Source organism: Delphinapterus leucas, chromosome X, assembly GCF_059928025.1.
Source record: "Delphinapterus leucas isolate spDelLeu-1000000601 "Yukka" chromosome X, BTC_Dleu_Yukka2, whole genome shotgun sequence".
Lineage (NCBI taxonomy): Eukaryota > Metazoa > Chordata > Mammalia > Artiodactyla > Monodontidae > Delphinapterus > Delphinapterus leucas.
In genome coordinates this window covers 76,200,655-76,215,995 of record NC_143150.1, presented here as the reverse complement: position 1 = coordinate 76,215,995, position 15,341 = coordinate 76,200,655, and positions in this window count along the sequence as shown.

The following is a 15,341-nucleotide window of genomic DNA, read 5'->3' as shown; positions in this document are numbered from 1 at the left end:
TAATTCTAACATGTCTTCCAACAAGTATTCCAATTGAATTATAGCCAGGCTATGTTGTAGGTACTAAGAGGAATCTTAAAATATATAACAAATATTCTCTGCCCCTAAGGATCTCAATCTAGAAATAAACAGGCCAAAGTATAATTATATATATATATATATAATGAAATGAAAGGTAAATTTTTATATAGGCTAAAATTTTACTTTTTGCTAAAGTTTGCTTATTTTATTATAGTAGGCAACCCTCTTCAATCTTTTTAACAGTGTGAATTCATAGAAAATAAGATATATGAATGGCACATTGAAGTAAATAAATTAAGCCAGAGGCAACAAGCCCAAGGGTATTTGTTTGGCACAGAACCCTCTAGGCCTCCCCAAGGGCTAAGTATCCTTAGCCATACAGAGCAATATCTTATTAGACCTGAAACTCATTTATGACACTCTGGTTAGAAACTTTAGTTTAGGGGTTAAGCACTTGAGCTACAGAGTAAGAAATACTTGCATTTGAGCCTTTGGCCAAGTTACTTAATTTCTCCAACCTTCAGTTATTTCACTTATAAATTGTGATAATTACTTCATAGTGTTTAAATGAGATAATATACACATTTACAAATTTAAGCAAAACATAAATATTAAAGGACAAAATACTAATGTAGGCATTGGGAATAAAGGAGCAAAAAAATAGACAGGGTCTCTGGCTTAATGGAACTCACAGTTATCAGCAAGATTGATATCAGACAAGTAATTACAAGTGTACTGAGTACTAAAATGAGTACAGAGTTGGTATGTGTTGGGGATGGGTGGAAAGATCAGGGACATCCTGAAGAAGTAATACACTTACTCATTCTCAGAATTCACAAGCTACTTGAGCTTTTGAAATTTTTGTCTTTTTCAGTAACCCCAGCTCATGAAGGCTCTTGTATATCATGTTGGAAACCTTGCCCCCTCTATCCTAAGAATAATAGGAAACAACTTTTGAAGTTTAAGCAGAGGAGTAATAAGACCTAAATTTTGTTTAAGAATAGAAAACAATCCCATGGAAGATGTGGAAAATGAATTAGAGGGACCCAAACAAGGAGGCAGTTGCTGTCATCAAGATGATGGATAGTGAGATAGTGAGGTCCTTAACCAGGGAGAGTAGTGGAATCAAGGACTGAACTGGAAAAGAAAGATTTGAAGACGATAACAAGAATGATAATAATGATGAACATGAGGAAGAATATATTGCTGCTAAGTATCATATTGTCTGAGAAATAACATTGTTAGTCCAAAACTGTAGTTTTCTAACTTCACATCCAATACATGCCAGCTGGAATAGGTTCACTCATTGCTTCTTTTTTGTAACATTCAATGTACTTATAATTATGTCCTCAGTGATTGTCTTCCCTGATAGACAGTAGGTTATGCTAAGATATCAGAACAACCTCCATATCTATGCTTGAGATACATTTTCACAGATTTTCATAAAGTAGATATTGGATGAGGTCAGAACATCTGAATTTTGGAAAAGAATTTTAGGTGATTATAGTACAGTGCTAGTCCATAGATATCTTTTTTTTTTTTCTTTTTTGCAGTATGCGGGCCTCTCACTGTTGTGGCCTCTCCCATTGCGGAGCGAGCACAGGCTCTGGATGCGCAGGCCATGGATCACAGGCCCAGCCACCCCGCGGCATGTGGGATCTTCCCGGACCGGGGCACAAACCCATGTCCCCTGCATCGGCAGGTGGACTCTCAACAGCTACACCACCAGGGAAGCCCATAGACATCTTTTTAAATAACCAAAATAATCACTAAAATAACCAGAGTAATCAAAATCATAATAAAGAGCTAGGACTATGATAGGAAATTCATTGACTCCATAGAAGAATTTGGTGAGTATTGGAATTTTAACAATATTAAGTGTTTTAATCTGTGAACAAAAGATATATTTCTATGTGTTTTGGTCTTTAATTTCAATTTTGTAAGTTTCAGTTTACAAGACTTGAAGTTTTTTTGGCTAAATTAATTCCTAAGTTGTTTATTATGTTTGATGTTATTTATTTTATGATTTTTAAGGTGGCCCCTCATATTTCCAGGCATAAAACAATGAATAAATGCACCAGGTCCATTCACTATTTTCAGTAATATGTTAACAATCTCTGTTCCCCACACTAAAACCTCATTCAACCCTTAACCCCCTGATATATTTCAGTCTCGTTTCAACTGCTTCCAACAACTGAAGAGGTTCTTAAAAATGGACATATATTTAAACTACTTTTTTTTTTACATCTTTATTGGAGTATAATTGCATTAAAATGGTGTGCTAGTTTCTGCTTTATAACAAAGTGAATCAGTTATACATATACATATGTTCCCAAATCTCTTCCCTCTTGCATCTCCCTCCCTCCCACCGTCCCTATCCCACCCCTCTAGGTGGTCACAAAGCACTGAGCTGATCTCCATGTGCTATGCGGCTGCTTCCCACTAGCTATCTATTTTACGTTTGGAAGTGTATATATGTCAATGCCACTCTCTCACTTTGTCACAGCTTACCCTTCCCCCTCCCCATATCCTCAAGTCCATTCTCTAGTATGTCTGTGTCTTTATTACTGTATTACCCCTCAGTTCTTCATGACATTTTTTTTCTTAGATTCCATATATATGTGTTATCATACGGTATTTGTCTCTCTCTTTCTGACTTACATCACTCTGTATAACAGACTCTAGGTCCATCCACCACACTACAAATAACTCAGTTTCATTTCTTTTCATGGCTGAGTAATATTCCATTGTATATATGTGTCACATTTTCATTATCCATTCATCTGATGATGGACACTTAGGTTGCTTCCATCTCCTGGCTATTGTAAAAAGAGCTGCAATGAATAATTTGGTACATGACTCTTTTTGAATAATGGTTTTCTCAGGGTTTATGCCCAGCAGTGGGATTGCTGGGTCATATGGTAGTTCTATTTGTAGTTTTTTAAGGAACCTCCATACTGTTCTCCATAGTGGCTCTACCAATTCACACTCCCACCAGCAGTGCAAGAGTGTTCCCTTTTTTCCACACCCTCTCCAGCATTTATTGTTTCTGGATTTTTTGTTGATGGCCATTCTGACTGGTGTGAGATGATATCTCATTGTATTTTTGAATTGCATTTCTCTAATGAGTAAAGATGTTGAGCATTCTTTCATGCATTTGTTGGCAATCTGTATATCTTCTTTGGAGAAATGTCTATTTACGTCTTCTGCCAATTTTTGGATTTGGTTTTGTGTTTTTTTGTTATTGAGCTGCATGAGCTGCTTGTAAATTTTGGAGATTAATCCTTTGTCAGTTGATTCACTTGCAAATATTTTCTCCCATTCTGAGGGTTGTCTTTTAGTCTTGTCTATGGTTTCATTAGCCGTGCAAAAGCTTTGAAGTTTCATTAGGTCCCATTTGTTTATTTTTGTTTTCATTTCCATTTCTCTAGGATGTGGGTCAAAAAGGATCTTGTGTTCTGCCTATGCTTTTCTCTAAGAATTTGAAAGCTTCTGGCCTTACATTTAGGTCTATAATCCATTTTGGGCTTATTTACATGTATGGTATTAAGGAGTGTTCTAATCTCATACATTTACATGTACCTGTCCAGTTTTTCCAGCACCACTTATTGAAGAGGCTGTCCTTTCTCCACTGTACAGTCCTGCCTCCTTTATCAAAGATAAGGTGACCATATGTGCGTGGGTTATTCTCTGGGCTTTCTATCCGGTTCCATTGATCTATATTTCTGTTTTTCTGCCAGCACCATACTGTCTTGATTACTGTAACTTTATAGTAAACTCTGAAGACAGGGAGCCTGATCACTCCAGCTCCGTTTTTCGTTCTCAAGGTTGCTTTGGCTATTCGGGGTCTTTTGTGTTTCCATACAAATTGTGAAATTTTTTGTTCTAGTTCTGTGAAAAATGTCAGTGATAGTTTGATAGGGATTGCATTGAATCTGTAGATTGCTTTGGGTAGTAGAGTCATTTTCACAATGTTGATTCTTCCCATCCAAGAACATGGTATATCTCTCCATCTATTTGTATCATCTTTAATATCTTTCATCAGTGTCTTATAATTTTCTGCATACAGGTCTTTTGTCTCCTTTGGTAGGTTTATTCCTAGATACTTTATTCTTTTTCTTGCAATGGTAAATGGGAGTGTTTTCTTAATTTCACTTTCAGGATTTTCATCATGAGTGTATAGGAATGCCAGAGATTTCTGTGCATTAATTTTGTATCTTGCTATTTTACTGAATTCATTGATTAGCTCTAGTAGTTTTCTTGCAGCATCTTTAAGATTTTCTATGTTTAATATCATGTCTTCTGCAAACAGTGACAGCTTAACTTCTTTTCCAATTTGGATTCCTTTTATTTCCTTTTCTTCTCTGATGGCTGTAGCTAAGACTTCCAAAACTATGTTGAATAAGAGTGGTGAGAGTGGACAACCTTATCTTGTTCCTGATATTAGTGGAAATGGTTTCAGTTTTTGACCATTGAGGATGATGTTGGCTGTGGGTTTGTCATATATGGCCTTTATTATGTTGAGGAAATTTCCCTCTGTGCCTAATTTCTGCAGGGTTTTTTTTTTATCATAAATGGGTGTTGAATTTTGTCAAAAGCTTTCTCTGCCTCTATTGAGAGGATCATATGGCTTTTCTCCTTCAATTTTTTAATATGGTGTATCACGTTGATTGATTTGCATATATTGGAGAATCCTTGCATTCCTGGAATAAACCCCACTTGATCATGGTGTATGATCCTTTTAATGTGCTGTTGGATTCTGTTTGCTAGTATTTTGTTGAGGACTTTTGCATCTATGTTCATCAGTGATATTGGCCTGTAGCTTTCTTTCTTCGGGACATCCTGGTCTGGTTTTGCTATCTGGGTGATGGTGGCCTCGAGAATGAGTTTGGGAGTGTTCCTCCCTCTGCTATATTTTGGAAGACTTTCAGAAGGATAGGTGTTAGCTCTTCCCTAATGTTTGATAGATTTCGCCTGTGAAGCCTTATGGTCCTGGGCTTTTGTTTGTTGGAAGATTTTTAATCACAGTCTCAATTTCAGTGCCTGTGATTGGTCTTTTCATACTTTCTATTTCTTCCTGATTCATGCTTGGCAGGTTGTGCATTTCTAAGAATTTGTCCATTTCTTCCAAGTTGTCCCTTTTATTGGCATAGAGTTGCTTGTAGTAATCTCTCATGATCTTTTTTTATTTCTGCAGTGTCAGTTGTTACTTCTCCTTTTTCATTTATAATTCTATTGATTTGAATCTTCTCCCTTCTTTTCTTGATGAGTCTGGCTAATGGTTTGTCTATTTTATTTATCTTCACAAAGAACCAGCTTTTAGTTTTATTGACCTTTGGTATTGTTTCCTTCATTTTTTTTCTTTTATTTCTGATCTGATCTTTATGATTTCTTTCCTTCTGCTAACTTTGGGGGGTTTTTTGTTCTTCTTTCTCTAATTGCTTTAGGTGCAATGTTAGGTTGTTTATTTAACATGTTTCCTCTTTCTTAAGGTAGGATTTTTTTGCTATAAACTTCCCTCTTAGAAGTGTTTTTGCTGCATCCCATAGGATTTGGGTGGTCGTGTCTCCATTGTGATTTGTTTCTAGGTATTTTTGATTTCCTCTTTGATTTCTTCAGTGATCTCTTCGTTATTAAGTAGTGTATAGTTTAGTCTCCATGTGTTTGTATTTTTCAAAGACATTTTCCTGTAATTGATATCTAGTCTCATAGCATTGTGGTCGGAAAAGATACTTGTTACGATTTCAATTTTCTTAAATTTACCAAGGCTTGATTTGTGACACGTGATATGATCTATACTGGAGAATGTTCCATGAACACTCAATAAAAATGTGTATTCTGTTGATTTTGGATGGAATGGCCTATAAATATCAATTAAGTCCATCTTGTTTAATATATCATTTAAAGCTTGTTTCCTTATTTATTTTCATTTTGGATGATCTGTCCATTGGTGAAAGTGGGGTGTTAAAGTCCCCTACTATGAATGTGTTACCGTCTATTTCCCCTTTTATAGCTTATAGTATTTGCCTTATGTATTGAGGTGCTCCTATGATGTGTACATAAATATTTACAATTGTTATATCTTCTCCTTGGATCGATCCCTTAATCATTATGTAGTGTTCTTCTTTTTCTCTTGTTATAGTCTTTATTTTAAAGTCTATTATATCTGATATGAGAATTGCTACTCCTGCTTTCTTTTGGTTTCCATTTTCATGGAATATCTTTTTCCATCCCCTCACTTTCAGTTTGTAAGTGTCCCTAGGTCTGTAGAAGGTCTCTTGTAGACAGCATATATGTGGGTCATGTTTTTGTATCCATTCAACCAGTCTGTGTGTTTTGGCGAGAGCATTTAATCCATTTATATTTAAGGTAATTATCGGTATGTATGCTTCTGTTTCCATTTTCTTAATTGTTTTCAGTTTGTTTTTGTAGGTCTTTTCCTTGTTCTGTGTATATTGCCTAGAGAAGTTCCTTTAGCATTTGTTGTAAAGCTGGTTTGTTGGTGCTTAACTCTCTCAGGTTTTGCTTGTGTGTGAAGATTTTAATTTTTCCATCAAATCTGAATGAGATCCTTGCTGGGTAGAGTAACCTTGGTTGCAGATTTTTCTCCTTCATCACTTTAAATATGTCCTGCCACTCCCTTCTGGCTTGCAGAGTTTCTGCTGAAAGATCAGCTGTTAACCTTATGGGGATTCCCTTTTGTGTTATTTGTTGTTTTTTCCTTGCTGCTTTTAATATGTTTTCTTTGTATTTAATTTTTGACAGTTTGATTAATATGTGTGTGGCGTGTATCTCTTTGGATTTATCCTGTAGGAGACTCTCTGTGCTTCCTGGACTTGATTAACTATTTCCTTTCCCATATTAGGGAAGTTTTCAACTATAGTCTTTTCACATATTTCCTCAGTCCCTTTCTTTTTCTCGTCTTCTCCTGGGACCCCTATAATTAGAATGTTGGTGTGTTTAATATTGTCCCAGAGGTCTCTGTGACTGTCCTCAGTTCTTTTCATTCTTTTTTCTTTATTCTTCTCTGCAGTAGTTATTTCCACTATTTTATCTTCCAGGTCACTTATCCGTTCTTCTGCCTCTGTTATTGATCCCTTTTTTCTATTTTTTTTTTTTTTTTGGTACACGGCCTCTCACTGTTGTGGCCTCTCCCAGTGCAGAGCACAGGCTCTGGATGCACAGGCTCAGCGGCCATTGCTCATGGGCCCAGCTGCTCCATGGTATGTGGGTTCTTCCCGGACCTGGGCGTGAACCCGTGTCCCCTGCATCAGCAGGTGAACTCTCAACACTGTGCCACCAGGGAAGCCCCCTTCCAGAATATTTTTACTTTCCTTTATTGTGTTGTTCATCATTGCTTGTTTCCTCTTTAGTTCTTCTAGGTCCTTGTTAAATGTTTCTTGCATTTTCTCTATTCTATTTCCAAGGTTTTGGATCATCTTTACTGTCATTATTCTGAATACTTTTTCAGGTAGACTGCCTATTTCCTCTTCATATTTTGGTCTGGTGTGTTTTTATCTTGCTCCTTCATCTGCTGTGTGTCTTTCTGTCTTCTCATTTTGCTTACCTTACTGTGTTTGGTGTCTCCTTTTGGCAGGCTGCAGGTTCGTATTTCCTGTTGTGTTTGGTGTCTGTCCACAGTGGCTAATATTGGTTCAGTGGGTTGTGTAGTCTTCCTCGTGGAGGGACTAGTTCCTGTGTTCTGGTGGATGAGGCCGGATCTTGTGTCTCTAGTGGGCAGGTCCACGTCTGGGGGTGTGTTTTGCGGTGTCTGTGGCCTTATTATTATTTTAGGCATCCTCTCTGCTAATGATTGGGGTTGTGCTCCTGTCTTGCCGGGTTTTTGCAAATTATGTGGATCTGGGAGGGTTCATGTGGACCAGTGTCCTGAAGTTGGCTCTCCCACCTCAGAGGCACAGCACTTACTCTCGCTGCTGCAACAAAATCTTTCATCCACACAGCTCAGAATAAAAGGGAGAAAAAGAAAAAGAAGGAAAGAAAGAGGAAAAAATAAATAAAATAATGAAAGATAAAATAAAAATAATTACTAAGAAAAGAAATTTTTTAAGTAAAAAAAAATAAAAAAAGGATGCACAGAACCCTAGGACAAATGGTGAAAGAAAATCTATATAGACAAAATCTCACACAGAAGCATACACATACACACTCACAAAATGAGGAAAAGGGGAAAAAATAATAAATCTTGCTCTCAAAGTCCACCTCTTCAATCTGGGATGATTCGTTGTCTATTCTGGTATTCCTCCAATTCAGGGTACTTCAAGTTGATTGTGGAGATTTTTTCCTCTGCTCCTGATGCCGCTGGGGAAATTTCCCTTTCTCTTCTTTGCTTGCACAGCTCCTGGGACTCAGCTTTGGATTTAGACCTGCCTCTGCGTGTAGGTCACCAGGGGGCATCTGTTCTTCCTTCAGACAGGACGGGGTTAAAGGGCAGCTGATTCGGGGTGTCTGGCTCACTCAGGCCAGGGGAATGAGGGGTACAGATGCAGGGTGAGCCTGCGGTGGCAGAGGCCAGTGGGACATTGCACGAGCCTGAGGCATGCCGTGCGTTCTCCTGGGGAAATTGTCCCTGGATCAGGAACCATGGCAGTGGCAGGCGGCACAGGCTCCTGGGAGAAGCGGTGTGTATAGGGACCTGTGCTTGCACACAGACTTCTTTGTGGTGGCAGCAACAGCCTTAGCATCTCATGCCAGTCTCTGGGGTCCACGCTGTTAGCCGCGACTCACGCCGGTCTCTTGAGCTCCTTTAATCAGTGCTTTTAATCCCCTCTCCTCGTGCACCTTTTGGGAGATCTGAGGTCTTCTGCCAGCGTTCGGTGGGTGTTCTGTAGGAGTTGTTCCACGTGTAGATGTATTTCTGATGTATCTGTGGGGAGGAAGGTGATCTCCGCATCTTACTCTTCCTCCATCTTCCCTCGATCCCCCTAAACTTCTTTGCTAACAGACATAGTTGAGCCATAAAATTCTCCCCAAAGAATAAAGATAATACAGATGTGCGATAATTATTTTTATTACTTTGGACAATACTCTGAATTTACTCTTGCATTTTTAATGCTTTCCATTACCTCCTCTGAAGCTATAAATAGAAATAAGAGGTCTCTCTCTCTCTTTGCCATGTGAGGGCACATCCCAGAAGGTGGCAGCCTGCAAGCCAGGAAGAGAGCCCTCACTGGAACCCAACCATGCTGGCACCCTGATCTCAGACTCCTAATCTCCAGAACTCTGAGAGAGTAAATATCTGTTGTTTAAGCCGCCCAGCCAGTGTCATTTTGTTACAGCAGTTTGTGCCGATTAAGACAGGGTATCAAGAAGTGCCTCTCTCCTGTTGTAACATTTCAGCTGGGACCAGATGAGGAGCAGGAACAAGACATGTGAAGAGTGATAAAAGCATTTCAGTTTGGAGAGAACATGTGAAAAGGAACTACAGCTAAGAAGAGAAGGATGCCTCTGAGGAACTGCAAGAAGGATGACATTACCAGTGGAAGGAGATGATAATTGCAATCAACGTGGTTGAGTGGTAATTAAAAGCAACTGTAGGAGACTGGTTCAAGATGGCAGAGTAGAAGAACATGCGTTCACCTCCTCTGTAAGAACACCAGAATCACAACTGACTGCTGAAAAATCAGTAACAGGAAGACACTGGAACTCACCACAAAAGATACCCCACATCCAAAGACAAAGGAAAAGCCACAATGAGATGGTAGGAAGAGTGCAATCATGATAAAACCAAATCCTATAACCAATGGATGGGAAACTCACAAACTGAAGAACAATTATACCACAGAAGTCCACCTACTGGAGTGAAGGTTCTGAGCCTCTCATCAGGTTTACCAACCTGGGGGTCTGGCAACAGGAGGAGGAATCTCCAGAGAATTGGACTTTGAATGTCAGTGGGATTTGATTTAAGGACTTGTGCAAGAGGAGGAAGGAAGAAGGAGCACTTACCCTATAGGAGACTGAACCAGACCTACCTAATAGTGTGGGAGGGTCTCCTGCAGAGGTGTGGGGTAGCTGTGGCTCACCGCAGGGAAAAGAACACTGGCAGCAGAAGTTCTGGGAAGTACTCATTGGCATGAGCCCTCCCAGAGTCCAACAATAGCCCCACCAAAGAGCCTGTAGGCTCCAGTGCTGGGTCACCTTAGGCCAAACAACCAACAGGGAAGGAACTCATACCCATCCATCAGCAGACAAGCAGATTACAATTTTACTCAGCTTTGCTCAACAGAGCAGCACTCAGCTCTACCCACCACCAGTCCCATCCATCAGGAAGCTTGCACAAGCCTCTTAAACAGCCTTATCCACAAGAGGGCAGAGAGCAGAAGCAAGAAGAGCTACAATCCTGCAGGCTTCAGAATGAAAACCACAATCACGGAGAGATAGATAAAATGAAAAGGCCGAGGGTTATGTCCCAGATGAAGGAACAAGATAAAACCCAAGAAAAACAACTAATTGAAGTGTAGATAAGCAACCTTCCAGAAAAAGAATTTGGAATAATGATCATGAAGATGATCCAGGACCTTGGAAAAAGAATGGAGGCAAGGATCAAGAAGATGCAAGAAATGTTTTAAACAGACCTAGAATAATTAAAAAACAAACAAACAGAGATGAAGAATAAAACAACAGAAATGAAAAATACACTAGAAGGAATCAATAGCAGAATAACTGAGGCAGAAGAACGAATAAGTGACCTGGAAGACAGAAAGGTGGAAATTACTGCCATGGAACAGAATAAAGAAAAAAAAATGAGAAGAAATGAAGACAGCATAAGAGACCTCTGTGACAACATTAAACGCACCAACATTCATATTATAGGAGTCTCAGAAGGAGAAGAGAGAAAGGAATGGAGAAAATATTTGAAGGTATAATAGTCAAAAACTTCCTTAACATGGGAAAGGAAATAATCACCTAATTCCAGGAAGCACAGAGAGTCCCAGGCAGGATAAAACCAAGAAGGAAAATGCCAAGACACATAGTAATCAAATTAACAAAAATAAAAGACAAAGGAAAAATATTAAAAGCAACAAGGGAAAAACAACAAATAACATACAAAGGAACTCCCATAAGGTTATCAGCTGATTTTGCAGCTGAAACACTGTAGACCAGAAGGGAGTGGCATGATATACTTAAAGTGCTGAAAGGGAAGAAACTATAACCAAGATTATTCCACCCAGAAATGTACTCATTCAGACTTGATGGAGAAACCAAAAGATTTACAGACAAGCAAAAGCTAAGAAAATTCAGCACCACCACAGCAGTGATGCCACAAACTATAAAGGAACTCCTCTAGGCAAGAAAGAGATCAGCAATTAAAACAACCTAGTACATATATAGACTGCTATATCAAAACCTCCTGGGAACAGCAAACCCGAAAACTATAATGCATAGACACACACAAACAGAAAAAAAGCAACACAAACACAACATTAAAGATGGTCATGAAACCAAAAGAGAAGAGAACAAAAGAGGAAGGAAATAAAAAAGACTTACAAAAACAAACCCAAAACAATTAAGAAAATGGCAATAGGAACACACATATCGATAATTACCTTAAATGTAAATGCATTAAATGTGCCAACCAAAAGACAAAGACTAGCTGAAAGGATAACAAAACAAGACCCATATATATTCTGTGTACAAGAGACCAACATCAGACCTAGGGAGACATACAGACTGAAAGTGAGGGGATAGAAGAAGGTATTCCATGGAAATAGAAATCAAAAGAAAGCTGGAGTAGACATACTCATATAAGACAAAATAGACTTAAAAATAAAGACTATTAGAGACAAAGAAGGATACTACATAAGAATCAAGGGATCAATCCAAGAAGAAGATATAACAATTGTAAACATATATGCACACAACATAGGAACACCTCAATATATAAGGCAAATTCTAACAGCCATAAAGTGAGCAATCAATAGTAACACAATAATAGTGGGAGATTTTAACACCCCATTTTCAGCAATGGACAGATCATCCAGAGAGAAAATCAATAAGGAAACACAGGTTTTAAATGACACATTAGACCAGCTGGACTTAATTGATATTTATAGAGCACTGCATCCAAAAGTGGAAGAATACACATTCTTCTCAAGTGCACATGGAACATTCTCCACGATTAACCACATACTGGCCAAAAAGTAAGCCTCTGTATTTTTAGAAAATTGAAATGATATCAAGCATCTTTTCTGACCACAACACTGTGAGATTAGAAATAAACTACAAGAAAAAAAATACTATAAAAAACAAAAACATGTGGAGGCTAAAAAATATGCTACTAAACAACAAATGGATCACTGAAGAAATCAAAGAGGAAGTTTAAAAAAATACCTAGTGTCAAACGAAAATGAAAGCAAAATGATTCAAAACTTATGGGATACAACAAAAGAAGTTCTAAGAGGAAAGTTTATAGCAATACACTCCTACCTCAGGAAACAAGAAAAATCTCAAATAAAGAAGCTAAACATACACCTAAAGAAACTAGAGAAAGAAGAACAAACAAAACAAAAATTTAGTAGAAGGAAATAAATCATAAAAATCACAGCAGAAATAAATGAAATAGAGACAAAAAAGACAATAACAAAGATCAATGAAACGAAATGTTGGTTCTTTGAAAAGATAAACAAACTTGATAAACCGTTAGCCAGACTCATCAAGAAAAAAGGGAGAGGACTCAAATGAATAAAATTAGAAGTGAAAAAGGAAAAGTGACAACTGACACCACAGAAATACAAAGGATCATGAGCGACTACTATATGCAGTTGTATGCCAATAAAATGGACAACATGGAAGAAATGGACAAATTCTTAGAAAAGTATGGTCTCCCAAGACTGAACAAGGAAGAATTAGAAAATAGGAACTGACCAATCACAAGCATTGTAATTGAAACTGTAATTTAAAAGTCCCCAACAAGCAAAAGTCCAGGACCTGTTGGCTTCACAGGCGAATTCTATCAAACATTTAGAGAAGAGCTAACACCAATCCTTCTGAAACTGTTCCCAAAAATTACAGAGGAAGGAAAACTCCAAAACTCATTCTATGAGGCCACCATCACCCTGATACCAAAACCAGACAAAGACACCAATAAAAAAGGAAATTACAGGCCAATATCACTGATGAACATAGATGCAATAATCCTCAGCAAAATACTAGCAATTGGAATCCAACAATACATTAAAAGGATTATACACCATGATCAAGTGGAATTTATTACAGGGATTCAAGATTCTTCAATATATGTAAATACATTAATGTGATACACCACATTAACAAACTGAAAAATAAAAACAATATTATCATCTCAATATATGCACAAAAGTATAAGATGCTGATGATAGAAGAAGACACAAACAGATGGAAAGATATACCATGTTTTTGGATTGGAAGAATAAATATTGTAAAAATGACTATACTACCCAAGGCAATCTACAGGTTCAATGCAATTCCTGTCATATTACCAATAGCATTTTTCACAGAACTAGAACAAAAAATCTTAAAATTTGCATGGAGACTCAAAAGATTCTGAATAGCCAAAGCCACCTTGAGAAAGAGAAATGGAGATGGATGAATCAGGCTCCCTGACTTCAGACTATACTACAAAGTTATACTCATCAAACAGTATGGCACTTGCACAAAAATAGAACTATAGGTCAATGGAACAGCATAGAAAGCTCATAAATAAACCCATGCACCTATGGTTAATTAACCTATGACAAATGTGACAAGACTATGCAATGGTGGAAAGATAGTCTCTTCAACCAATAGTGCTGGGATAACTGGACAACTACATGTAAAAAATGAAATTAGATAATTCTTTAACACTATACACAAAAATAAGCTCAAAATGGATTGAAGACCTAAATGTGAGACCATACACTATAAAACTCCAAGAGAAAAACATAGGTAGAACAATTTCTGACATAAATCCCAGCAATATCTTTTCTGATCCACCTCCCAGTGTAATGGAAATAAAAACAAAAATAAACAAATGGGACCTATTTAAACTCAAAAGCTTTTGCACAGCAAAGGAAACCATAAACAAAAGGAAAAGACAACCTGCAGATTGGGAGAAAACATTTGCAAATTATGTGACAGACAAAGGATTAGTATCCAAATTCTACAAACAGCTCATGTGGCTTAATATTAAAACAAACAACCCAATCAACAAATGGGCAGAAGACAACAATAGACAGTTTTCCATGGAAGACATAAGGATGGCCAAGAGGCATATGAAAAGATGTTCAACATCACTAAAGATTAGAGAAATGCAAATCAAAACTACAATGAGATATCACCTCATGCCAGTCTAAATGGCTATCATCAAAATATCCACAAACAATAAATGCTGGAGAGGGTGTGGAGAGAAGGGAAGCTTCCTACACTGTTGGTGGGAATGTAAATTGGTACAGCCACTATGGAGAACAGTATGAGGTTCTTTAAAAAACTATAAATAGAGCTACCATATGACCCTGCAGTCCCACTCCTGGCCATATATCTGGAGAAAAACATGGTCTAAAAGGATACATGCACCACTATGTTCATTGCAGCACTGTTTAGAATAGCCAAGGCTCATTGCAAATCTGTAGAAATACAATCCATTTTTTATGTTGATCTTGTATCCTATAATTTTGCTGAGGTCTTTTATTAGTTGTGTTAGCTTTTTGGTGAACTTTTCAGCATTTTCTGTATACAAGATAATGTCGTCTATGAATAGAAATTGTTTTATTTCTTCTTTTTCATTTTTAATGCTTTTATTTCTTTCTCTTGACTAATTGCTCTGGCTGGAACTTCCAATACAATGTTAAATAGAGGTGGTTAGCATGGACATCCTTGTCTGGTTACTGATTTTAGATCAAAGTATCCAGTCTTTCATCATAAAATATAATGTTATCTTGGATTTTTCATAGATACCCTTTACCTAGTTGAAGATGTACCCTTCTATTCTACTACTTTGTCAAGTGTTTTCATAAAAGTGTGTTTGGTTTTATGATATTCTTTTCCTGCATCTACTAAAATGATCATGCAATTTTTGGTTTTTATCTTATGGATATAATGTATTACATTAATTGCTGTTCAGATGTTAAACCAACATTGCATTCCTCATATAAATCCTACTTGGTCATTATGTATAATTATTTTTATGTTTTGCTGGATCCCATTTGATAGTAAATTTGTTAGTGAGTTTTTCATTTTGGTTATTATACTTTTCAACTACAGAATTTTTATTTTAAACTTTTAATTCCTTCTCTTTATATACTTGCTCTATTTGTTGAGACATTATCATTATACCTTCCTTTAATTCT